This window comes from Dreissena polymorpha, chromosome 1 (genome assembly GCF_020536995.1).
Source record: "Dreissena polymorpha isolate Duluth1 chromosome 1, UMN_Dpol_1.0, whole genome shotgun sequence".
Lineage (NCBI taxonomy): Eukaryota > Metazoa > Mollusca > Bivalvia > Myida > Dreissenidae > Dreissena > Dreissena polymorpha.
The window spans coordinates 25,178,255-25,203,575 of NC_068355.1; the positions used below are offsets into that span (position 1 = coordinate 25,178,255).

The 25,321-nt window shown below is 34.4% G+C and overlaps 1 protein-coding gene and 2 long non-coding RNA genes across 3 annotated transcripts in view; 2 read left to right on the forward strand and 1 right to left on the reverse strand.

Annotated features, from left to right (window-relative positions):
* Nucleotides 1–25,321, forward strand: part of LOC127874566 (uncharacterized) — a 196,341-nt gene that overhangs the window by 97,089 nt on the left and 73,931 nt on the right. The window lies entirely within an intron of this gene.
* Nucleotides 1–25,321, reverse strand: part of LOC127874554 (uncharacterized) — a 184,837-nt gene that overhangs the window by 69,091 nt on the left and 90,425 nt on the right. The gene's annotated exons all lie outside the window — the stretch shown is intronic.
* LOC127874579 (uncharacterized) lies at nt 19,457–20,688 on the forward strand. Its single transcript, XR_008046999.1, has 3 exons — nt 19,457–19,588; nt 19,720–20,326; nt 20,472–20,688. It is a non-coding gene; the product is annotated as an uncharacterized LOC127874579 (long non-coding RNA).

Genomic DNA, 25,321 nt, shown 5'->3' on the forward strand with positions numbered 1-25,321 from the left:
TTTAGGATATATGAATTATTTATTCACTAAATCTCCGCTTATGACAACAATAGTTGGAATTCGAAGGTGTGATATACTCGATGTGAATGAAGGACTTTCTGGATCGTAACAGCTTGACACGGCAAAGCTGGCATACTGCATTACTGGTATTTTTAGTTATCAATGTAAGTCACATTGTGCTTTATAAATTGTATTCGAGCATTTTGCGACTTATTGAATGACTATGATACCCGAAATCAACATTTCATCGGGGATTTGCAGATCACCAAGCGGTCCTGAGATTCAACATTGATTTCAAACTCTTTACTGGTTAGTACTCTTTCTTAGGGTTAGTACTTTTTATCATTTTAAAGTTAAATGAACTGTGTCACAGTAAAAGAGACATTAAGGCGATTGTGGCCAGTATGGATCTAGATCAGCCAGCAGTCGCTTGAAAGCTGTTTGCTTAAAAGCGTTTTTCTGACAATAACATATAATTTAATTGGATACTGATTTGACTGCGCTTTTCCTGTGACCTGGCTCAAATAACAGAATTGTCATTAATCAAATTATTTATTTCGAACATTAATCAATTGTTTTTCTTGTCCCTCAGGATCAATGACTCCAGCACTTTCCTGTTGAGAATTGAATACTGCTAAAGGCGATGCTAGGGGGCGTGAGAGATGTTGCACCTTCCAGTATCGCTCGATTGTTCATTGTCGGCTCTGGTATTACTTACATGTACCCCGGGTACTCTTAAGTATACTTACATGTATCCTGGGTACTCTAAGTATACTTACATGTACCCCAGGTACGGTAAATAAACGTAATTGTACTCGGTCCATATTAGACTGTACCCGAGTTGTATTCGCGCCCAAAATCCGATGTCGGCGCAACCGATTATCTTAAACACACTTCTCTTCAAAACACACTGCATCAACATGCTTTTTGAGTATGTGTTTCGATAATATAGAGGCCATTCTACAGAAAATTGACATAAATGTGTATATATAATTATTACAAAAAAATAGTCGACAACGACTGATTTAAGGTTAAATTTCCCGGGTACATTTTAGTATATTAACCGTACCCAGGATACATGTAAGTATACTTAAGAGTACCAATCAAGCTCCATTATCCGTCATGAACCGACTCAAAAAACCGAGTCGGCAATATTTGACTTTTTTTTCTGGTTTTGTTGCTCTCGAGGGATCGAAAATTTCAGAATCTTCCTAAAAGCCCTAAGGGTTTGATCCCCAGAAGCGACATTGAAAACTAGCATTCTTTGTTATCTAAAAGGTTGCTAAACCTGATTTACAATGATAATGTGAATTTTCTCTCACATGATGTTCATCAGCAGGGTTCGACACTAAGGTACGTCCGACAGACATTGTCTAGTAAGATCGGTGGTCGGGCTAGTAAAACTGCGGGCTAGCTTGTCCGACTGGTCGTACATAAATTAAAAAAAAATCTATACTGATTCATATAACTATAAATAACTGCTGTGAAAACCTTTACTTTTAATGTGTAAAATTACTCTTGTATCCGTTATTTACATTAAAACAAAACTAGTATATTTAAATAAACACGGAGCATTCACATGATTCATCGCTATTTTTAGACGCAAAGGAGAGCTTCCTGCAGAAATTGCTTGTTTCAATTGGTCAAGTTGTAATGAATATTAATGATTTTCTGCAGTGTTGTAAAACTGTAGAGCATGATTTAACGACTTCTATCGAAAATCGGTATCGTCAATGTAAACATTTTTGCGTAGCAGACAAGATAATGTAATTTAAAGAATGGCTTTGTTCAAGTTCGGATTTTTGTCCGACAAATCAGTTAATAAAAAAGAATCCGACGCTTAACCGACACGAAACGTAAATATGAAGAAACACGAAAACGTCAATTTTATCCTAGATGGAAAATCCAGTCAGTTCCCATGGCTTGAATTTGACAAAGAAAAGCCAAAAAAGGGTTATTTTATTGTTTTACTCTATGCATAAAAAAATATGGTGTTCACTGATAATTTACTGATAAATCCTGATTAAACAGTTACATGACACAATTGTGTTCATTTGCTATGTCATTTATGGTCTAGTAGACATCAGGTTTGGGCTAGTACATTTTAAGAGGAGCTGGTCCGACGGTCTTGCTTTAAAAAAAGTTAATGTCGAACCCTGATCAGTCATATTATATAAAAACTTACAGCAGTAGTAAACAACTGGACAATAATTAATGAACGCATCTTTCATTTGTCTTTGACACTTTGATTTTGACATGGCCTAGATTTAAATATGTGACTGGACTTAACCAGCACTCTTGTAACAGAGCTAAAGTTTAAATGTACCATTGAAGATCGCCTAAATCCAGATTTGCTATTATAGACGTGTGGAAAGTTTTAAGGGTGTGACAAGTTAGCAAAAATTGGTCATTTACCCAGAGGCCACAACTGATCTATGACTGTATTAAAACAAGAAAAATCAGTGCCTGATTTAGATATCCTTAGATAGTTCAATAAAAACTAATTTCATAAGCCTGTTAACAGTTTAACGGTTATGCTACCAATGTGTCACACCATGGCCTTGAATTTGAAATCTAGGACATGCATGGTCATTTCTTCATGAAATCAGGACACAAAATTGTATTTAAAGTCCTTAATTGACCTGGCTATAGTTCTCAGATTATTATAAGCTCAATCAGTATATTTATATCATTTTTATGCTTTGTGTATTGTAAACATATACACAATCATGCAGTTACATGATAGCAATAAATAATATCAAAGCTACCCATACTATAAAGGTCATTGACAAAGCCTATGGTCAAAATGTGAACACATTGAATGTAATCGCCCTCTCGTGCCAGCAAAAACAACACGTTGACAGGTTTTCATTTTTGACAGTTCTACTTTCACTTTCATTTTGTGAAATCAAACTATTAACAATTATGTGGCTGAGAAAAATATCGCCATTGCTTTTTGACGATGCTGGAACAGCATCGTCCAAGGTTTCATAACCAGTAGAAAAATTTCTCACAACGGCGACCTATGTAAAAGACCGAGCCAGTCCGATTGAGATAACTCAATTTTTTCAGTTACTTCCCTTTTGCATTCGCCACTGCGTAGGAGATTGCTCGTCATTGATTACATTCTCCTAGCAGAGTTGTCGTTCGTGTTTCAACATTCAACAATGGCTGCCACCATGAGAGTCTCGAGTTAAAACTTTCTTACTGCATAAATTGGCTTGTTTCGCTATTTAGAAGCTGTCATTTATGATATATGAATTATTTATTCACTAAATCTCCGCTAATGACAACAAAGAATGGAATTCGAAGGATATATTCGATGTGAATGGATCACTTTCTATGGCTTCGCCCATGAGAGACTTGATAACACTCGTGTCAAAACTTTCTTACAGCTTAAATCGGCTTGTTTCGCTATTTAGTAATGCAACAATTAATGGAATTCGAAGGATATATTCAATGTGAATGAAGCACTTTCAGGATCTCGACAGTTTGACAAGGCAAAACTGGCATACTGATGATACTGGTATTTTTAGTTATCAATTTAAGTCACATTTTGCTTTATAAATTTTGTTTAAGCATTTTGCGACTTATTGAATGGCTATGATACCCGATATCAACATGTCATATGGGATTTGCATATCACCAATCTGTCCTGAAATACAACATTGAATACAAACTCTTTAGTCAAATTACTGGTAAGTATGAATTCTTTCTTCTTTCTATTTAAGTAGTTGATGTCATTACAGTCCAAATAATTAGACGTAATTTACCGTTTAGTCCATGTATATTGACCTCATATTTATAGGAGTAGATATTATGTTAAAAGTGGCCTTTTCACAGATTTTGACATGTTTTGAAGTAAGTCATTAAATGCTTTATATTGATAAATGTAAACATTGGATATTAAAAGCTCCAGTTAAAAATCCAGAATAAAATTCTTTAAAAAAAAGTAGTCCGCAGCAGGGCTCGAACCAGTGACCCCCTTAGTCCTGGAGTAAAAACACATTAGCCTGCTCGACTATTCTGGCAAGTATAAATGGTTGACGTATTTTATACCTAGTATAAGCAATCTTCGTAGTTTCACACAATTAAACAACAACAACAACATAACTCTCCAAATTATTCAAACGTTTCGCGTTGCAACGCTTTATAATTTTTATACGCCCGTCTATGACGGGACGTATTATGGTATACCCCGCGTCCGTCCGTCCGTCCGTCCGTCCGTCCGTCTGTTAATGTCGTACGCTACGTCAAATATCCTTTGACAGATTTTCTTCAAATTTTAACACAATCTTAATATTGATAAACCCTGATCCCCTTTCGTTTTTGACGGAATTCTGAATTGTCGTTCCAGAGTTATGGGACTTTGTTCGTCAAAATTTCGTGATTTCATTGAATGTCCTACTGTAGCTATATAAAAATGTTAAAGTTGTTATAACTTTGGTATGCTTGGACCTAGAGTCTTGAAACTTGACATGAAGGTTGGCCAGAACTAGTAAGTAACCACTGGACATTTCAAGGTCATTCATTTGAAGGTCAAGGTCACTGTGACCTTGAATGTAAAAATGTTAAAGTTGTTATAACTTTGGTATGCTTGGACCTAGAGTCTTGAAACTTGACATGAAGGTTGGCCAGAACTAGTAAGTAACCCCTGGACATTTCAAGGTCATTCATTTGAAGGTCAAGGTCACTGTGACCTTGAATGTAAAAATGTTAAAGTTCTTATTTCATGTTATAACTTTGGTATGCTTGTACCTAGAGTCTTCAAACTTGAAATAAAGATTGGCCAGTACTAGAAGATGACCACTGGTCATTTCAATGTCATTCATTTGAAGGTCAAGGTCACTGTGACCTTAAATGTTAAAATGTTAAAATTGTTATAACTTTGGTATGCTTGGACATAGAGTCTTCAAACTTGACATGAAGGTTTGCAAGCACACTTAGATGACCACTGGTCATTTCAAGGTCATTCATTCTAAGGTCAAGGTCACTGTGACCTTAAATGTTATTGTTGTTCATGTATCCTACCGTAGCTCAAATATCCCCCGATGGATTTTTTATACGCCCGTCTATGACGGGACGTATTATGGTATACCCCGCGTCCGTCTGTCCGTCCGTCCGTCCGTCCGTCCGTCCGTCCGTCCGTCCGTCTGTTAATGTCGTACGCTACGTCAAATATCCTTTGACAGATTTTCTTCAAATTTTAACACAATCTTAATATTGATAAACCCTGATCCCCTTTCGTTTTTGACGGAATTCTGAATTGTCGTTCCAGAGTTATGGGACTTTGTTCGTCAAAATTTCGTGATTTCATTGAATGTCCTACTGTAGCTCAAATATCCTTCGATGGATTTTTTTCAAATTTCAACACAATCTTAATATTGATAAACCCTGATCCCCTTTCGTTTTTGACGGAATTCTGAATTGTCGTTCCAGAGTTATGGGACTTTGTTCGTCAAAATTTCGTGATTTCCATGCTCATGTACTTATAAAATAAACCATGTATTCAAATACAAATAAACTGAAGTAAAAAAATGATTCAAAGGGTTATTTATTACCTTACTACTTCATTGGCGAACGACGGGCGTATCATGCGCTCATGGCGCAGCTTTTATTAAATCGTTAAAAGATGCATATAATGGCTATATTAGACCATGGTAAATGTTCAGTAATACTGTTCCTAAAAATAACATAACTAAAATGAAAATTTGCAAATCCGATACAACTTTTTTCAATTTTTGTCAATTTACCAAAACGTGAAAAGATCCCTTTAAAGTTAAATGAACCATATCCCAGTAAAAGAGACATTGAGGCGATTGTGGCCAGTTTAGATCCAGTTCAGCCTGCAGTTGCTTGAAAGCTGTTTGCTTAAGAGCGGTTTCTGACAATGGATGGACTCACTCCTTGGATGTGTAGTTACATTATTTACAGTATATCAAACAGTATTTAGCATGAACCAATGATTTTTTCAAACATAAATTATTGATGTTAAATGCTTGAAGGAATAATATTTAAGGTTTAGGAAGGCATTTTCTTTTTGTTTTAAAGGATATCTTTGAAAATTATATTTTTCATGATTTTTTTGGCAACAAGGGGTAATGCATTTTTAAAAAGGGTGATTAATTTTCTGACAAAAAACTGGTACCATGAGTAGCATGAAACAATAATTTTTTTAAACATTTGTAATTTATGAAAAATGATTGCAAAAATAATATCTAAGGTCATATAAAGCATTTTTATGCCCCCCTTCGAAGAAGAGGGGGTTTATTGCTTTGCACATGTCGGTCGGTCTGTTGGTCTGTCGCTCCGTCCACCAGGTGGTTTTCCAGATGATAACTCAAGATTGCTTGGGCCTAGGATCATGAAACTTCATAGGTATATTGATCATGACTCGCAGATGACCCCTATTGATTTTCAGGTCACTAGGTCAAAGGTCAAGGTCACATTGACAAAAAACATATTCACACAATGGCTGTCACTACAACGGAGAGCCCATATGGGGGGCATGCATGTTTTACAAACAGCCCTTGTTTATTTTATTTTAAAAGGTTACTTCTATTTTTCATGATTTTTTTTTGCAACAAGGTGTTATGAAATTTAAAAAATGTTACTGGATTTTTAGACCAAAACTGGTACTATGATAATACTATGATGCACTTCGCCAAAACATTTATAATTATATTGTTTATTCTTGAAAATGTATTTCCCATATTCATTAAAAATAACGCTTTTGATCAGAAAATTCATATATAATGATGTTTACTTTTATTTTTAAGAATCATAATGACTCTTTTTAGTTGTATTTAGCCACAAGTTCTTGTCAGCCACTTAAGGGTTATATGTTGCCTTTCTTTTACTAAATGCAAAATAATTCTACACTTTGAGACATTCATAAAATATTTTATGTCTTTACAACACCGACAGGCTAATAAATTTATATATCAAGTAATTCCATACTAACAGGACCATTCTAGGCGGGCAACCTAGCAACCTTGATTTATTCATATCTTCCTATCAATCTGTTATATGTGTTATGAGTCATTTGTTCGGAGAACATTTAATGTTTGTTATAACTTTTAAATAATTCAATGTTCAAAGTGATATTGTTATTGACCCATAAACCAACATACTGATTAAAGGGAATATTTTATTAATTATTTGCATTTTATCTTACATGAGAATTATTTGCCTAAATGTTTTTCAAACTATAGAGAAATCTATATACAATTAATAATTGACGACGTTTAACAAAAAAAAGAAATAGTAAAATGGTTTCCGGATGATAACTCAAGAACGCTTATGCCTAGGATCATGAAACTTCATTGGTACATTGATCATGACTCGAAGATGACCCCTATTAATTTTCAGTTCACTAGGTCAAAGGTCAAGGTCACAGTGACCCGAAATAGTAAAATGGTTTCCGGATGATAACTCAAGAACGCTTATGCCTAGGATCATGAAACTTGATAGGTAGATTGATCATGACTCGCAGTTGACCACTATTGATTTTCTGGTCACTATATCAAACGTCAAGGTCACTGTGACCTGAAATAGTTAAATGGTTTCCGGATGATAACTCAAGAACGCTTATGCCTAGGATCATGAAACTTCATAGGTTCATTGATCATGACTCCCATATGAACCCTATTGATTTTCAGGTCACTAGGTCAAGTTCATGGTGACCCGAAATAGTAAAATGGTTTCCGGATGATAACTCAGAACGCTTATGCCTAGGATCATGAAATTTCATAGATACATTGATCATGACTCGCATAAATTATGACCCCATTTGAGGTCACTAGGTCAAAAGTCAAGGTCACGGTGACCCGAAATAGTTAAATGGTTTCCAGATGATAACTCAAGAACGCTTATGCCTAGGATCATGAAACTTCAAAGGTACATTGATCATGACTCGCAGATGACCCCTATTGATGTTCAGGTCATTAGGTCAAAGGTCAAGGTCACAGTGAGTCAAAACAGTTTAATGATTTCCAGATGATAACTCAAGAATGCTTACGTCTAGGATCATGAAAATTCATAGGTACATTGATCATGACTTGCAGATTACCCCTATTGATGTTTAGGTCACTAGGTCAAAGGTCAAGGTCAAAGTGACTCAAAGCAGTAAACTAGTATCCAGATGATATCTCAAAAATGCTTACGCCTAGGACCATTAAACTTTATAGGTACATTGATCATGACTGGTATATAACCCTTATTGATTTTCATATCACTTGGTCAAAGGTCAAGGTCACAGTGACTCATAACAGTAAAAAGGTTTCCTGATGATAACTCAAGCAAAGCAAGGCCTAGGATCATGAAACTTCATAGGTAAATTGATCATGACTGGCAGATAATCCCTATTGATTTTCAGGTTACTAGGTCAAATGTCAAGGTCACAGTTACAAAAAATGTATTCACACAGTGGCTACCACTACAACTGACAGCCCATATGGGGGGCATGCATGTTTTACAAACAGCCCTTGTTTGTCTTATGTTGGTAAATGTTCATCTCTGTCAATTCTAGGTTAAGTTTGAAAGTAGGTCATATGTGGTCCAAACTAGGTCAACAAACCAAATCACAGAAAAGGTTAGTGAACACTCCAGAGGTCACATTTTCTTCCAGATCTTCATGAAAATTGGACAGAATTGAATGTTATCTCGATGAAATTAAGTTTAAGTTTGAAAGTTGGTAGTTTGTCAAAAACTAGGTCATTAGGTTAAAATATAGAAAACTTCCTTTACCTTTCTACAGGTCACATTATCTTCCTGATTTTCATGAAAATTGCTTACAATGATCTTAATCAAATCAAAAGCTGAATTTGCAAGTTGGTCCTGGCAGGCTAAAGCTAGGTTACAACTTAGTCAAATCATACACATGTTTTTGACACTATAGAAGGAGTTTTGGGTGAGCGATACAGGTCTATCTTGTTTTAGAACAGCCTGTAGTAAGAAAGGGAAGGTATTGTATTTGTTTCAAAAGTAACATTTTATTGTTATTGGAAGTAACTGAGCAATTATATGATGTCATAGTTTTGGTTATTTTGCTCACTTGTTAAGATGTGACAAGGTGAGCTTTTGTTATCACTCTTTGTTGTATTTAATCCAAAGTTTATTGTGAACACATAAGATAATTTGGGTGTCACCTCTTTGCCAGATTCTTATGAAACTAGTCACCTCTTTGTCATTTTTGTTTTCATATTTTATCAAAAATTAGGGAACTAGGTCAAATATAAAAAAGGTCTGTTAATACTTTAGTGGTCACATTTTCTGATCCACTAGTAAATTGGTTAGAACATTATTTTAAATGATTTCAAAGTCAAGCATGAAAGTAGCATATTTAACATTTAGGTCTAGTCTCAGTAATTAACAGGTCACGTTCCAAAGTGGGTCATGTGCTTCCAAGTAGTTGATCAATAACTAAAATCATTAAAATCCATGTTAAAACTTACATTTTTTACCTGATCTTCATGGCAGTTGATCAGAATGTTCAAATAAATAAAAGTAGGATCTTGGTAACAAGACTCAACTAGATCGGATAGACGCAAATAGTTTGTTCATACTCACAATGCCTTTTTTTCTAGATCTTAATGAAAAGTTAGTTAACACCACTGGGAAACAATCAGTTTCAGATGAGCCACATTGTGCTGTTAAAGCTATCTATGTATAGTATAGATTGTTACAAAACCTTGTTTATCAATAAAAATAAATGAAACAAATGGCTTTCTAAAACTTGTTGTCTTGGATGATATATTCATCAATTTGTAATCTACGACAATCTTTTGAGAAGAAAAACAAAGTTTGATAATTATTATACCCCAACATACTGTGATTGGGGGCTAGCGCAGGAATTCTCAATTATGTTCCTCGAAAAATAATGGGTTAGCATATTGTTGCTGTTTTATCCAGTTGTCTGGACCATTTCTCCCAAAAGAATTTTAAGTTCAAATATGAGATATTTTGGTAAATAAATTTCATTGAACTGATTGAAGGGATGAAGTGTCCAAGAACGAAAACGATTGCACCTCAACCATTAACTATTGGCCTGCGGATAAATGACAAGCAATAAAAATTACACAATTGCGGTGATGTAGATTAACTTAATAAATGGATGCTTATTTATGTTATGCTTTACGGTGATTTATACAGAAATATCAGTGAAATATACTGGTATTTCACTTTTTTAACAGTGAAAAATAACAGTGAAAATATCGATATTTTTCGCATTTTTTCTGGGAAAATCGATATGCCACCGAATCCAACAAATACCTTCTATATATCCATCCTCTTCAAAAGCATCGTCAAACCAGTACTTTCAGTACTTTGATTACAAGTATTCTGGACTTAGGCATTTTTGTACAAAAAAATCTGAGTGCTGTTTCAGACAAAATTGTTGTTGTTGCTGTTGTTGTTGTAAAGGCAGTAGCAGTTGCAGTTGTAGTTGTTGTTGTATCAGTAGCGGTGGTGGTTGTAGTAGTAGTAGGAGTAGTAGTAGTAGAGGTAGTAGTAGTATTAGCAGTAGTAGTAGTAGTAGTAGTAGTAGTTAGGGCTGCAACGGGTACCCGAAATATCCCATGATATCGGATCCAACTTCAGATTCGAGGGTACGGATCCACCCCTGAAAATTTCGGTTCTGAATATTTATTTTCATAGTTGTATGTAACCTAGCACTGTTTTCAGGAGTATTGTTTTTATGCAGACTGGTTCTGTTTAAAAGATAAAAGATACGTATAAAAGTCGATATTTATTGATGTGTGACAGTCAAATAGCAGATCATTCCAGATCCTTCAGCTTTTATTGCCTAAGAGTGTCATTGGACATTCCGTAAAGCAAAACTAATTCAAAATCATGTAGAATTTACACATGACAAATGCAATTCCTAATGGAAATAAGTAAGTTTTCAATCCTTATTGTCTCTCTGAGTTGTATTAAAAACAACGGTAGTGGATCCAGTGTGGCTGGAAAGTTATTCAGTTAAATTTTGCCTAATTTCGCGACGGGCGACACGACTTACCCAAATCTACCCAAACCTACCCAAATCTTCCCAAATCTACCCATTATTAAGAAATTACACATTGTCTCGAGTGAAGATGAAGCATAAAACAAAACAATAGTGCCCGTCACACAAACATGATGCAAGATTATTATTTTTACAAAGTCTTATGTAGATTTTGGTAGATTTGGATGGATTTGTGAGTGGTGTAATACATATGTATGAGAGCTTTTAACTGAGTTCAGGGGTTAAGTAAAAAGACGCACCGGAGGGTGGATTTATAATTTTTGTGTATATGCGACTTTGAGGATGATTGGATGCAAATTTGCCTTCCGTGCTCATACAATGAATGATGTTTTTATACTTTATATCAGCAATCCTCGTCGTATCGTAAAATATAACGACAACAACAGAACTCTACACATTATTCAATTGTTTCGTGTTGCAACCCTTTATAAGATTTTAGGTTTTTAATTCATCAAAAGATGCATATAATTGATATTTGAGAGCATGGTAAATGTTCAGCATTACTGTTTCCTCACAAATATCGTTACTGTAAAGAAAATTTGCGAATCTGAAACACTGTTTTTTTTAAACTTGATCTTTTAGTCAAAACGTGAAAAGCCCCTTTAAGGTGTTTTGTTTCGGATTGGCGGTACTGCAATTTTAAATGGCACTTTACAGTTTTTCAAATCAGTGTGTTGTATTTAATTGTATATAAAGAATATACCGAGGGCTGAACGGAAAACTGCAGTATCTCCTTCTTTATTTAATATGAGTTACAACAGTCTTCCATTCACCCCTTGAATTACAATGTATGACCTTTTGGACCATCTGGTGACAGCATTTGACCGTTTTCGTCTTAAACCCTGCCAATTAGGTGAAACCAGATCTGTATAAACATTGTGTAGTCAATGGCTTCATAATGTTTTATTTGATTTTTTTAATCTGTGTAATAGGCATGTACTTTTAACATGACACTTGGGAGTATGACCTCTTCTCCCATGGTGACATGCAATGTTTTGTGTAGCAGGCGTCGTTCATTTAATGGACATCCACTTTTAACATGACACTTGGGAGTATGAAGCTTCTTCCATGGTGACATGCCATGTTTTGCGTAGCAGGCGTCGTTCATTTAATGGAGATGCACTTTTAACATGACACTTGGGAGTATGACCTCTTCTCCAATGGTGACCTTCCATGTTTTGCGTAGCACGCGTCGTTTATTTAATAGACATGTTGATTTTGTGACTCACTTTCCATAGTGAAGCACACTTTTTGACAGTAAAGTCTGGCTCACATAGTACAGTTATGTGTATGCAATTAGTTTTTTGAAAAAAGGAAATCCACCAATTTAACAGCACATTAAATAAACAAAAACACGAAATCTCATCCTGTCAAATCGTAATGGTTTGACAGTAATTTGTGACTAGATCAGTTATATCCTAAATTAACATTCAATTTAGTGTTCCTGCCCTTAATCGATAAATACTAATTATGTATATGAATAAGATCTCATGTGCATTTTACATTATAGTGATTCATGCTGTATTCATGTTTGATTTTTTCTCTCATTTATATATATATTATGTGTATTTTTTTTTTATTATAAAGGTTTAACGGATACAGTAATTTCGCATTTAACTCCCTAGATCGTACACGAGTGGTTATAGTTCAAATTCATACAGTGAAATGAACTTATATTTATTTATCCCGAAGTGTCCAGTTTGTAACGCAAACGTTTTTTTCACTAAATATTTATAGTTTCCTTTTCATTTTGTCAACGTTTGTTAACGAGTACATTGTTTCGACATATACTGTCGTTTTTGCTAAAACATCAATGATGTACAATTGCAGCATTAAGATGTCTGTTTGTGCATCCCTTTTTCCTCTGGCTGAGCCGAATAAGTATGTTACACATATGCTTGCATATTTATTTCCCTCAGCGCCCCCTACTTCTAAATATGACATGTCACCGGAATGGTTTCAATGAAGAACAAGTGGGTTTTGAATAAATCTGATGAGGCAAAAAATACAACAAACAGACGTACTAATAATACGCATCCTTATAAAATTATGGTATTTTATTGAATGAGCTGTGGTTGTTTGGCTAATAGTGTTGCATAAGACGGCTGTTATTAAAGCTAACAGAATGGCAGAACAGGTTAAACGAATTAGTATCTCCCCTTCATGTGAAATTGGCTGAAATCATAGGTAATTTTAACAATCAAAATGAAGGACAACATGTGTTGTGCATAAAATTGCAATTTATATGGATACAATATGCATTTTGTATCGCGCGTTTTGCTCGGATCTGATTATATGTAATGTACGAGTATATTGTTAAATAAAAACTGGGATCAACGCCTTGAAACGGTTAATGCAAATGATTGATGTTTGTAATCTTTTAGAGGGGTAGGTTAATCTTACACTTAGCCCAGGACAAATAATTACTCTGTCAAATGCTATAACGAACCAAATTTACTTGCAGGCAGAGATAGATAAGCCTCATCCGTGTTTGGCATATCGATCCAAAGGAGATGACACATAGGCTGTGTGTCCAGTTTTGAAAAATAGCTCGAATCTACGCAGACAATTAAGCACTTAATTACAAATTAAAATTGTCTACTATAATAATGTTTTTCATTATTTAAGGCAAATTAAAACACACACATACGATAGATAAATACATATATATTTTATGGTCATAGTAATACATTGATGGATTTTTTTTAATGATTTAACAATTGTATGCATCATACAGACATCACATCCAAAACATAGACTAAACATCAATATTTGATAGCCGTTTACAAGAAAGTGTCACACTTGCTTTTAAATTGTATTTTAATACTTACAAAGAAATTTGCATGAGTGTTTTTTTCGGAAGTGCATTGCAGATTATAATTAAAAAAAAAATTCAATATAATTTTGTTTAATGCTCTTCTTCGGTTTTGAAAACAGAACAGAACAGAAAGGTGTTAAAAATGCACTTAGGCCATCACTCAACGTTTGCATTCAATTTATCAGTTCTCATTTTAAAAGCATTTTTAGCTCATCTATTTTTTGAAAAAAAATTATGAGCTATTGTCATCACCTTGGCGTCGGCGTCGGCGTCGGCGTCGGCGTTGGCGTTGGCGTTGGCGTCGGCGTCCGGTTAAGTTTTGCGTTTAGGTCCACTTTTCTCAGAAAGTATCAATGGTATTGCATTCAAACTTGGTACACTTACTTACTATCATGAGGGGACTGGGCAGGCAAAGTTAGATAACTCTGGCGTGCATTTTGACAGAATTATGTGCCCTTTTTATACTTAAAAAATTGAAAATTTTGGTTAAGTTTTGCGTTTAGTTCCACTTTTCTCAGTAAGTATCAATGCTATTGCATTAAAACTTGGTACACTTACTTACTACATGAGGGGACTGGGCAGGCAAAGTTAGATAACTCTGGCATGCATTTTGACAGAATTATGTGCCCTTTTTATACTTGAAAATTGACAATTTTGGTTAAGTTTTGTGTTTAGGTCCATTTTATTCCTTAAGCATCAAAGCTATTGCTTTCATACTTGCAACACTTACTAACTATCATAAGGGGACTGTGCAGGCAAAGTAATGTAACTCTGACTGGCATTTTGACAGAATTATGTGCCCTTTTTATACTTAGAAAATTGAAAATTTGATTAAGTTTTGTGTTTAGGTCCACTTTATTCCTACAGTATCAAAGCTATTGCTTTCATACTTGCAAGATTTATGAACTATCATAAGGGGACCGTGCAGGCAAACTTATGTAACTCTGACTGGCATTTGGACGGAATTATGGGCCCTTTATACTTAGAAAATTGAAAATTTGGTTAAGATTTATGTTTTGGTCCACTTTACCCCTAAAGTATCATAGATATTGCTTTCATACTTGGAACACTCACAAACTATCATAAGGGTACAGTAAAAGGACAAGTTTTATAACTCTGGTTGTCATTGTTATGGAATTATGGCCCTTTTTTGACTTAGTAACTTTGAATATATGGTTAAATTTTGTGTTTCGATCCACTTTACTTCTTAAGTATCAAGGCTATTGCTTTCAAACTTCAAATACTTACATGCTATCATGAGGTTACTGTACCTGGCAACTTGAATTTTACTTTGACCTTTGAATGACCTTGACTCTCAAGGTCAAATTATTAAATTTTGCTAAAATTGCCATAACTTCTTTATTTATGATTAGATTTGATTGATACTTTGAGGAAACTACTCTTACCTGACATACCACAATAGACTCCACCCAAACCATCCCCCGTGCCCTCCCCCCTCCCCCCCCTCCCCCCCCCCCCCTCCCCCCTCCCCCCCCCCTAATTTTTTTTTTTTTTTTTTTTTTAAGATCATCTCACAAATGACCACCACACCCTCACACTATACCCCCCCCCCCACCCCCACCCCCCCCCCCCAATTTTTTTTTTTTTTTTTTTTTTTTTTTTTTAAGATCATCTCACAAATTACCACCACACCCTCACACTATACCCCCCCCCCCTCCCATTTTTTTTTTTTTTAAAACTGTTATGTTTGAAATACCGTCCAACCATCGCACCCAAACCCCCCCCCCCTCCCATCGCCCCCCCAACCCCACCCCCCACCCCCCCCCCCCCCCCCCCCCCCCCCCCCCCCCGATTTTTTTTTTTTTTTTTTTTTTTCCGCTTTTTTGGAAGATAATGTAATAAATGTCCACAACCCCACACTATACACCCCTCTTCACTCCACTCCTCCCTCCTTTGTGATTGAAAATGAGAGTCCCTTCACCTTTAAAAAGAAAATAGATGAGCGGTCTGCACCCGCAAGGCGGTGCTCTTGTTACAATATATTGCGAGTTTATTTAGGACTTTGGTTGTAGTGTTTGTTAACAAAAGAATAAATTATGCATACTATAGGTCGGTTATAATAGAATTTGTCAATATACATTTTTCTTATATCGGTATAAAGAGGACATACAATTACAAGATGGTATTTGTCTCCAATATCAGCTGAGTTACATGTACATATAATACATTTGCGTTCGTTTTTAGGACCTTTTATATGTCTCCCAGATTCAATTTTTAACATGTGGGACGAAAGTCTAAATTTTGATATCTATTTTCTTAAATTAAAGTTTTGGATTATTTTAAGGTAATCAGATAGTTCAAATCGATGTTTCAATTGTTTGTATAGAGTTAATAAACTTTTAACATTTAAATCATTATAAGCCACAAACCTATGTACAACATGTAAATATCAATAAGTCTATTTTTAAATATCGGAATAAATACACTTGCATTTACTGATTCTGGATACATCCAAACATCTACAAAACCAGTGTTTTGAAGCAAGTCCCGTACTTTGGTAATCCAATTGTTACCGGTACATCGTATTATATTTTCAGCACCATTTCTCATATAACATAGTGTACTATATAATATACAATTAGTTTGTTTAACAGTATACAATTTTATAAAATATTTTATAATTCGTACATAGCGATTTATATATAATGGGTATCGCCCTAGTTCCCCGTACACAGCTGAATTAGGGGTACTCATTTTCACACCAAGTATTCGTTTAAAAAATCTTCTATGAACTCTTTCAATATCATCAGCATTTACAAACCCCCAAACCTCACACGCATAACACAGTATTGAAATAACATACCGTAATTACTGTATGTTTTCGGACACTTAAAAATAATTAATTTGTTTCGTGTCCGAAAACATAGGTACAAAAAATATTCACAAAATGCAGGTGTCCTTAAGCTTAGAGGTCGAAAATTGAAGTGTATGAATATAGCGTCAATTGTATCAACGACTACCGGTAAAAGCATGCGCTTGTAAAATACCATGCCGTACAGTATAAATTATAGTAATATATATTTGCACTGCATTTTAAATAGTTTCAAATGCTTAATTTATTTGACAGAAAGTTACTACAAGTTTGCACTTTGACCAACGAGTTCAAAGATGAGATGTGACGTACCGATACTCCCGAGTATGAACCTGTAATTAACGAAAAAAAACAAACTATGAATTCTTTGTTTGTTCATTTCAGATAGTTGTTTTCTAACACCTTCCATTGTTCGTAAAACTTGCAATAGGGTGCATCACACTTTGAAGCGTTTAGTATTTGCCACAGTTATTTTACTTAGAAGGGGTAAGACCATTGCGGTAGATAATTGAACTGTAAATTGGTACTGCCCATGGTAAGTGTCATAACGCTTATGCTATCGGGCGAAACCATTGTTTAATACCGGTTTACCACGTTATTTACCCAATAACGCAATGTAATGATCCGTTGCCCTCAGGCATGCACCTTCCATGTTTTATGATGGTAATCTGGTTGTAAAACCCCGTAATCGAAGTGTCATTAGATATCGAAAACAGGACTGAAATTTGGTAAAATAGCGCTGTAAAATATTCTGTCCGAAAACTTAGAGACATAAATAATGGACGAAAAATCGTGTGTCCGAAAATTAAGAGTCATGAAAAATAATTATTTTTGCTAAAAAAGGGAGTGTCTGAAAACTAAGAGTGTCCGAAAACATAGAGTAATTACGGCAAGAATCGAACAAATTTAACATTATTTTAACAGGAACATGCATGTCTTTGGTGATTGCAAAAAGCGACCCCATAGCCTTTAAGCCTTTATCGGATAAAGTTTGAGTAGTTTGTATAAATTGTTTTGAGAACAATGGTAGCATAAAAAGTGCATAAAAAGTAAAATATATGGGTCATAATTTCAGTTTGTTAATAATGTGTTTAAGAATAGAAAATATAAAGAAAGAGTGTTTATGATAAAACATATGTGTTTAACCTATATACATGTATATATTTATACTTAAACTGAGGGATGTAAAGTCATGAAAGATATATATGCATATCATTTTTAAATATTCACGTGTGTTTTCAGTCCATGCATTTACTTAAAAGTTCCAGTTCGCGGAATAGATCGTTGTTTTGCATATAAATCGTATAGCGAGAACTAAACTTTACCTCAATTCATTGAAAAATCGAAAACCTGGTCAAAATCGGTTTTGAATCGATAAAATAATACATGTATATAAATGATCATAAATACATGAAAATCATTGCAGCGTCGCGAGTTATGCAAATTATATCTATGTTTAGCTTTCGATAAACATTATTAGCATTTGGAATATACCTACATAGATTTAGCAAACTCAATCTCCGTCTGTAACAGATTTATTTGCATCAGCTAAATGCGCCCGTGTCCGCAATTTTGTTTGTTTAGGTTTAAATTAACGTGTCGAATCATGAATATTTATTAGGTGGTTTTCGTACTTTACCGTCTCGACCCCAAATTAAAAATACTATATTTTTGGTTTTCAACCGATTTCAACCGGATTTTCAGTGATATCCTCAATAAAAACACGTTTTCTTATGATTCTGCCCATATATATAGCTATGAACTGGGACTTTAATAAGGTGCTATCGTTTGAACTTTATATGACCTTATCTTAAGAGTCAGTCAGCTGAGCATAATTGGGTAACGCACATGTCTGAATATGGATAACAGATCACATGTTGGTCAAGAACAGTTTTCACATTTAGGTTGGCTGCCTGTTTCAAAAAGAGTAGAACAGATCATACTTTGTCATGTACATAAGATTAAAAATGGCCTTGCACCAGAGTATATGGGTGAGAATTTTAAGCCAGTGTCTGGCGTACATAATCGTTGTACTAGGTCTAATATGGTAGCTCAGCCAGAATCTGATCATTTTGCTGAAAATTTTACATTTGAAGACTCTGGTCGTTTTTCCAAACCAAGAGTAGGAAGTTTTGGTTCTAAAACATTTACATATAATGGTATCTGTTTATGGAACAATCTTCCTCAAAACATCAGGGATGTACCTGAACCTAACAATTTCAAGGGTGCCATCAAGAAACAGTTTTTAGAGTCTTTATAGCTTTTTATAGTATAATTTTTATTATGAATTTTATGTTTTGTTAAAATACTGTGATACATTTTTAAGTCTTATGATCAATAAGATGCAAGGATCTCATAATTATTCTTTAACTTATAGTATGCTACAAAGTGTGTTTATTAACTACCTATGCAGTGTGTAGCTTTCTTATGCAACTTCTGGGATAATAATGAGCATGTGATTATATTTATTCATTCTTAATCAGTAATATACTTTATCAAACAGTACATACTTGATACATATACATTATTAAAATCTAATACATGTTTGTTTCATGGTTACTGCCACCAATATCAAGGACCACAATGGAAATAAGTGAAAATCATTTTTCTCTTTTTTGTGTTATCCTTGGTATTGTGTGTGCATTTCATGGTTTGCTATGTATATTGCTGTGATAATATATTTTATATTGTTAGCCGGATTTTTTTCGAAAAAATCTCGGCTTATAGATTGATGTTGTCGGGCGGGCGGGGGGGGCGGGCGGGCGGGCGGGGTGGCGGCGTGCTCGAAAATGTTAAAGTTCTTATTTCATGGTATAACTTTGGTATGCTTGGACCTAGAGTCTTCAAACTTGACATGAAGGTTGGCCAGGATTAACAGATGACCACTGGTCATTTCAAGGTCATTCATTTGAAGGTCAAGGTCACTGTGACCTTCAATATAAAAAATGTTAAAGTTGTTATAACTTTGGTATGCTTGGACCTAGAGTCTTGAAACTTGACATGAAGGTTGGCCATAACTAGTTAGTAACCACTGGTCATTTGAAGGTCAAGGTCACTGTGACCTTGAATGTAAAAATGTTAAAGTTCTTATTTCATGGTATAACTTTGGTATGCTTGGACCTAGAGTCTTCAAACTTGACATGAAGGTTGGCCAGGATTAACAGATGACCACTGGTCATTTCAAGGTCATTCATTTGAAGGTCAAGGTCACTGTGACCTTCAATATAAAAAATGTTAAAGTTGTTATAACTTTGGTATGCTTGGACCTAGAGTCTTGAAACTTGACATGAAGGTTGGCCATAACTAGTTAGTAACCACTGGTCATTTCAAGGTCATTCATTTGAAGGTCAAGGTCACTGTGACCTTGAATGTAAAAATGTTAAAGTTCTTATTTCATGGTATAACTTTGGTATGCTTGGACCTAGAGTCTTCAAACTTGACATGAAGGTTGGCCAGGATTAACAGATGACCACTGGTCATTTCAAGGTCATTCATTTGAAGGTGAAGGTCACCGTGACCTTCAATATAAAAATGTTAAAGTTGTTATAACTTTGGTATGCTTGGACCTAGAGTCTTGAAACTTGACATGAAGGTTGGCCAGAACTAGTAAGTAACCACTGGACATTTCAAGGTCATTCATTTGAAGGTCAAGGTCACTGTGACCTTGAATGTAAAAATGTTAAAGTTGTTATAACTTTGGTATGCTTGGACCTAGAGTCTTGAAACTTGACATGAAGGTTGGCCAGAACTAGTAAGTAACCACTGGACATTTCAAGGTCATTCATTTGAAGGTCTAGGTCACTGTGACCTTGAATGTAAAAATGTTAAAGTTCTTATTTCATGTTATAACTTTGGTATGCTTGTACCTAGAGTCTTCAAACTTGAAATAAAGATTGGCCAGTACTAGAAGATGACCACTGGTCATTTCAATGTCATTCATTTGAAGGTCAAGGTCACTGTGACCTTAAATGTTAAAATGTTAAAATTGTTATAACTTTGGAATGCTTGGACATAGAGTCTTCAAACTTGACATGAAGGTTTGCAAGCACATTTATGTGTCCAATCTATCTGCTAGAACTGGTGTGATAGAAACCTTTTGGAGTGATCATAAGGCTGTCTGGATTTCTGTGTAGGTATGTGAAAGCAAAACAATAAATAGTATTATTTCATCTAAGTTTATTTTCTTACATTTGATAATGAAATTGATGGAAACTTCAAACAATATGTTACTAATTTGCTAATAAAAAAATTCAGATCAAACTTTCCTAATTGTCAATTCAAGTTCATATTTGTGACCTTAAATGTTATTGTTGTTCATGTATATGCATGCATTCAAAACATAACACAAGGTTTGCTCATGCCTTGAAAAGTACTTACATTTCATTTTGACCTTTGAACAATATTTCAGTAATTTAAGTATTGCATTGACAAAAACACGAAAGGTACTTTCCTGTCATTTAAATCAAAAATCCGGCTTCAATGCGGTCATCTTCGACCGCGGAACTCTTGTCTGCATTATGTAGTAACTATGTAATGTTCATATGTTTACCAAATAAAATCAATCAATCAATGTCCATGCCAGGTTAGGGTGTGACACATATTGTATCCTCATTTTTGGAGCACTTTTAGCAAAACAACAACAACAATACTTTTCCCAATTTTAGTCGAAACGCCGCGAATTTTCCCAATCCATAGGAACTTGGCCGGCATTCCCAAAACGTTGAAAATAAAACACTGCCTATGGTCAAATTTGGTCATTGTAAAACATTTCTAAATATGACTAGAGATTTCAATAGCCGCAGATTATTGCATTTTTAAGCAAATACATTGAATTTGCTTTGTTTTTGACAGAAGGGATTTTTTTCTTGAGTACCAACCCATCAATATTGTCACTAGTGATTCAACATCAAACATACACATTCACGTGCCATTGTAATGACCCAGCTATGTAATTTATTGACACCACTCCTGTGTATTGAAAACACCCTCTATGAACAAAAGTTACCCCATGGGACGTCACTTATCTTATCTCAATTTCATTCATTTCACTTAAATAAATATTCATGTGGGAACAGAACAATAGGAGCTATATTTTTTTCTCTAGTATGCGATTTGAAAAACATTCCCTTCTTTGAGTTGAATACATTATTTGACAAGGTTGAGTGCAAATAACAAATTTCAAAGTAGTATATGGCCCAATTATATTTGAATTCTGTGAAAAAAAAACTTTCAATAGCTCAAAACTGAATTCACTCTCCCAAGTGAATATATTTATGGTAAATGATGATCTCATCCAATAACCACATGCTGAGTTATAATCGCACAATATTGATTATCTACACTTAAGTTGTCAAAACTATCAATAGGATATTTCAGAATGTTTGAATACGGTTATATCCATGCAAACTTAATGACCTGCGTTAAATATTTTCCAAATAACTGCCTATAACTCTTTGCGAAATTGTCATGTCAGGCAATTTCAATTGAAACCTGTTGAATGCTTTCATTACAAGTTTTACACTCATAACAACCATGAAAAATAGCTCCATACTTGGAATGGAATCAAATTACAAGTACAGTAATCCTATTCAGTTAACAATTTTGAAATATCTTGTACTTCTAATTAAATAATTGTAAAATGGATATATTGTGGCCCCTAAAAAATGAAGACAATTTAACCACATAAATAATGACTGAGTAAATATACTTGATAGTAGCTGAATTGTGTTTCAGTATAGATTCATACACCCCTTTAGGTTGTTAAAAAGTGCACAGGTAGACTTAAAATATGCGAAAATCAAAGTTTGAAGAACATCAGCTTAAACGCAGTTTATCGTCCTGTGAAAATCAGAATGTAAAAAAGATATGTACACTGCCAGAAAGGCAATTCATTTCCATGTGCATGGAAATCGCTGCAAAATTGATGAAGTTATTGCTGTTCAAAGGGATGCACCCAGTGTTCGGTTGATTTTGAGTTCAATACCTTGTTTAATATATATTTGATAGTGAATTTTCTTTCCAGAGAAGTTGATTTATCATTATAATTCGGTTATTTTTTTATTCAAAATGATGTTTTTACTAATTAATACCATAGCCACACGCTAACCACCTGTGGGCTGACATGGTGCAAGGAGGGTTGGTTGATGTGATTTAATGTGACGAATTTGTTAAGTCAGTTTGTTGGATCATTTCAGTTGATTAATATTCATGTTACAAATGTATTTCTTTATGAAGGATATGTAAAACCACGGCTTTATTTCCGCATGTTTCTTCTTAATATAACTAACTATGTTACATCCTATAATAATACAATCCGTAAAATAATATAATGTAACAAGAGCTGTCAAAAAACAGATTTCGATTTTTCGAGTGCTTGACAGTATAATGTAAGCCATCAATGGAAAATTGTTCATATTCAATAAGTTCAAGGTAATATAGTGAAATTCTAAGTGGAAGAGGACCATAATTGAAACATAAAATATTGATCGCTTATGTTTTAAAGAAGTTGTACTTTATAGACGATTTTGAGTTCAGGAATATTTGCCACAATCTATTGACTATTTGTAAAGACATAAAACAAACTAATAATATTTTAGTTCAAGTTTGATAGCAATAGCTTGGATGGGGGGATGGTTGGACGGTCCATCAAAAAAAAAATAAATATATATATTTTTTTTTACCATGTTTAAAACAAATTGGGGTTGGGATTGGGGTCGGGGAGGAGAGGGGGGTATAATGTGGGGGTTTGGTCATTAATTAGATGTTCTTTCAAAAATAAGAAAAAGAAAGGAACAAAATAAAACAAAAACAAATTGGGGGGAGGGAGGGGGGTTCTAGGGTGGGGCATGGGGTATTGTTTGGGTGGAGTCCACTGTGGTATGTCAGGTAAGTGTTGTTTTGTCAAAGTATGATTCAAGTCTGATCATAAATAAAGAAGTTATGACAATTTGAGCACAATTTAATAATTTGAACTTGGGAGTCAATTTAATTCAAAGGTCAATGTCTAATTCAACTTGCCAGGTACAGTACCCTCATGATAACAAGAAAGTATTTGAAGTATGAAAGCAATATTCTAGATACTTTAGAAGTAAAATGGATCTATACAAACAAATTAACAAAATATTTAAAGTAACTTAGAAAAAAGGGCCATAATTCCGTCAAAATGCCAACCAGAGCTATGCAACTTTTCCTGTGCAGTCCCCTTATGATAGTTATCGAGTGTTCCAGTTCTGAAAGCAACAGCTATGATACTTGAGCAGTAAAGTGGACCAAAACACAAAACTTAACCAAATTGTCAATTTTCTAATAATAATAGGCGCCATAATTCTGTCAAAATGCCAGTCAGAGTTACATAACGGTGTCTGCACAGTCCCCTAATTATAGTTAGTAAGTGTTGCAAGTATGAAAGCAATTAGCTTTGATACTTTAGGAATAAAGTACACCTAAACACAAAACTTAACAACATTTTCAATTTTCAAAGTATAAAAAGGAACATTATTCTTACAAAATGCTTGATACAGTTGTCTGCTCTTGTTTATAGATTGGGGTCATGTTTGTAAAAAAAATGCAAAATATAAATGCAATATGTCAAGGGACATAGAAAATATTTGAGGTGGAACGCAAACTTTAAAATTCCAACGCTCACGCCGGGTTGAGTAGGATAGCTTCACTATATATATTTCAAATATAATAGTAGAGCTAAAAAGTGGCATAACTCTACAAATATATGCTGACCGAGTTATGACCTTGACCTACACAATTGTCTTGTTGCAATAAAGAAGTTTTTCAAGTTTGAGTTAAATATCTTTGATAGTGTTAAAGGTTAAGAAATTTAACAACATATTCTAAGTTAAAAATGGTCATTACTTTAAAAATATTGAGGACAGAGTTATCCAGCTAGACCGTAACAAGTGTCTTGACGCCATAAGGAAGTAGTCCAAGACTAAATTGATTATCTTTGATAGTATTCAAATTATTGAACCAGAAGTTCTAAGTTAAAAAGGGGCTTAACTCTAAAAATAATTTAAAGGTTAATTCAGGTTGTCAAGCAATTGTAATAATGTAATGACTTTATTACAATTCAGGTTGCATGTGGAGACATTTTTTTGTCATTCATAGGTTGTATTATCTTATTAAGATACACTTTTATATACATGTATACACTATCTTTTGCAATAATCTGTGTTTGAAAATGCGATCAGAGGCAATATTAAACCAATAAATAAGTGTATCACACTTTCGGGCGTTATAACAATTCAGTTTTTCAAGCAATTGTAATAATTGAATAACTTTATTACAATTTAGTTTGTATGAGAACACCTTTTAATGTCATTCATAGATCGTAGTGCCCTATTAATATAAATTTTATATACATGTAGCTATGAACTGGGACTTTAATAAGGTGCTATCTTTTGAACTTTATATGACCTTGTCTTAAGAGTCAGCCAGCTGAGCATAATTGGGTAATACACACGTCCATGCCAGGTTACGGTGTGACACATATTGATATATATATTTTTGAAATAAAATAGTGGGAATTACAGGCCGTAAACGCCCTGTGTTTACATATAGTTTTGTCATCAACATTTGAGCTTTAAATAGGAACTTAAACTGTATGATAGCTATCTGCGTTTGATGTTGAAACCAT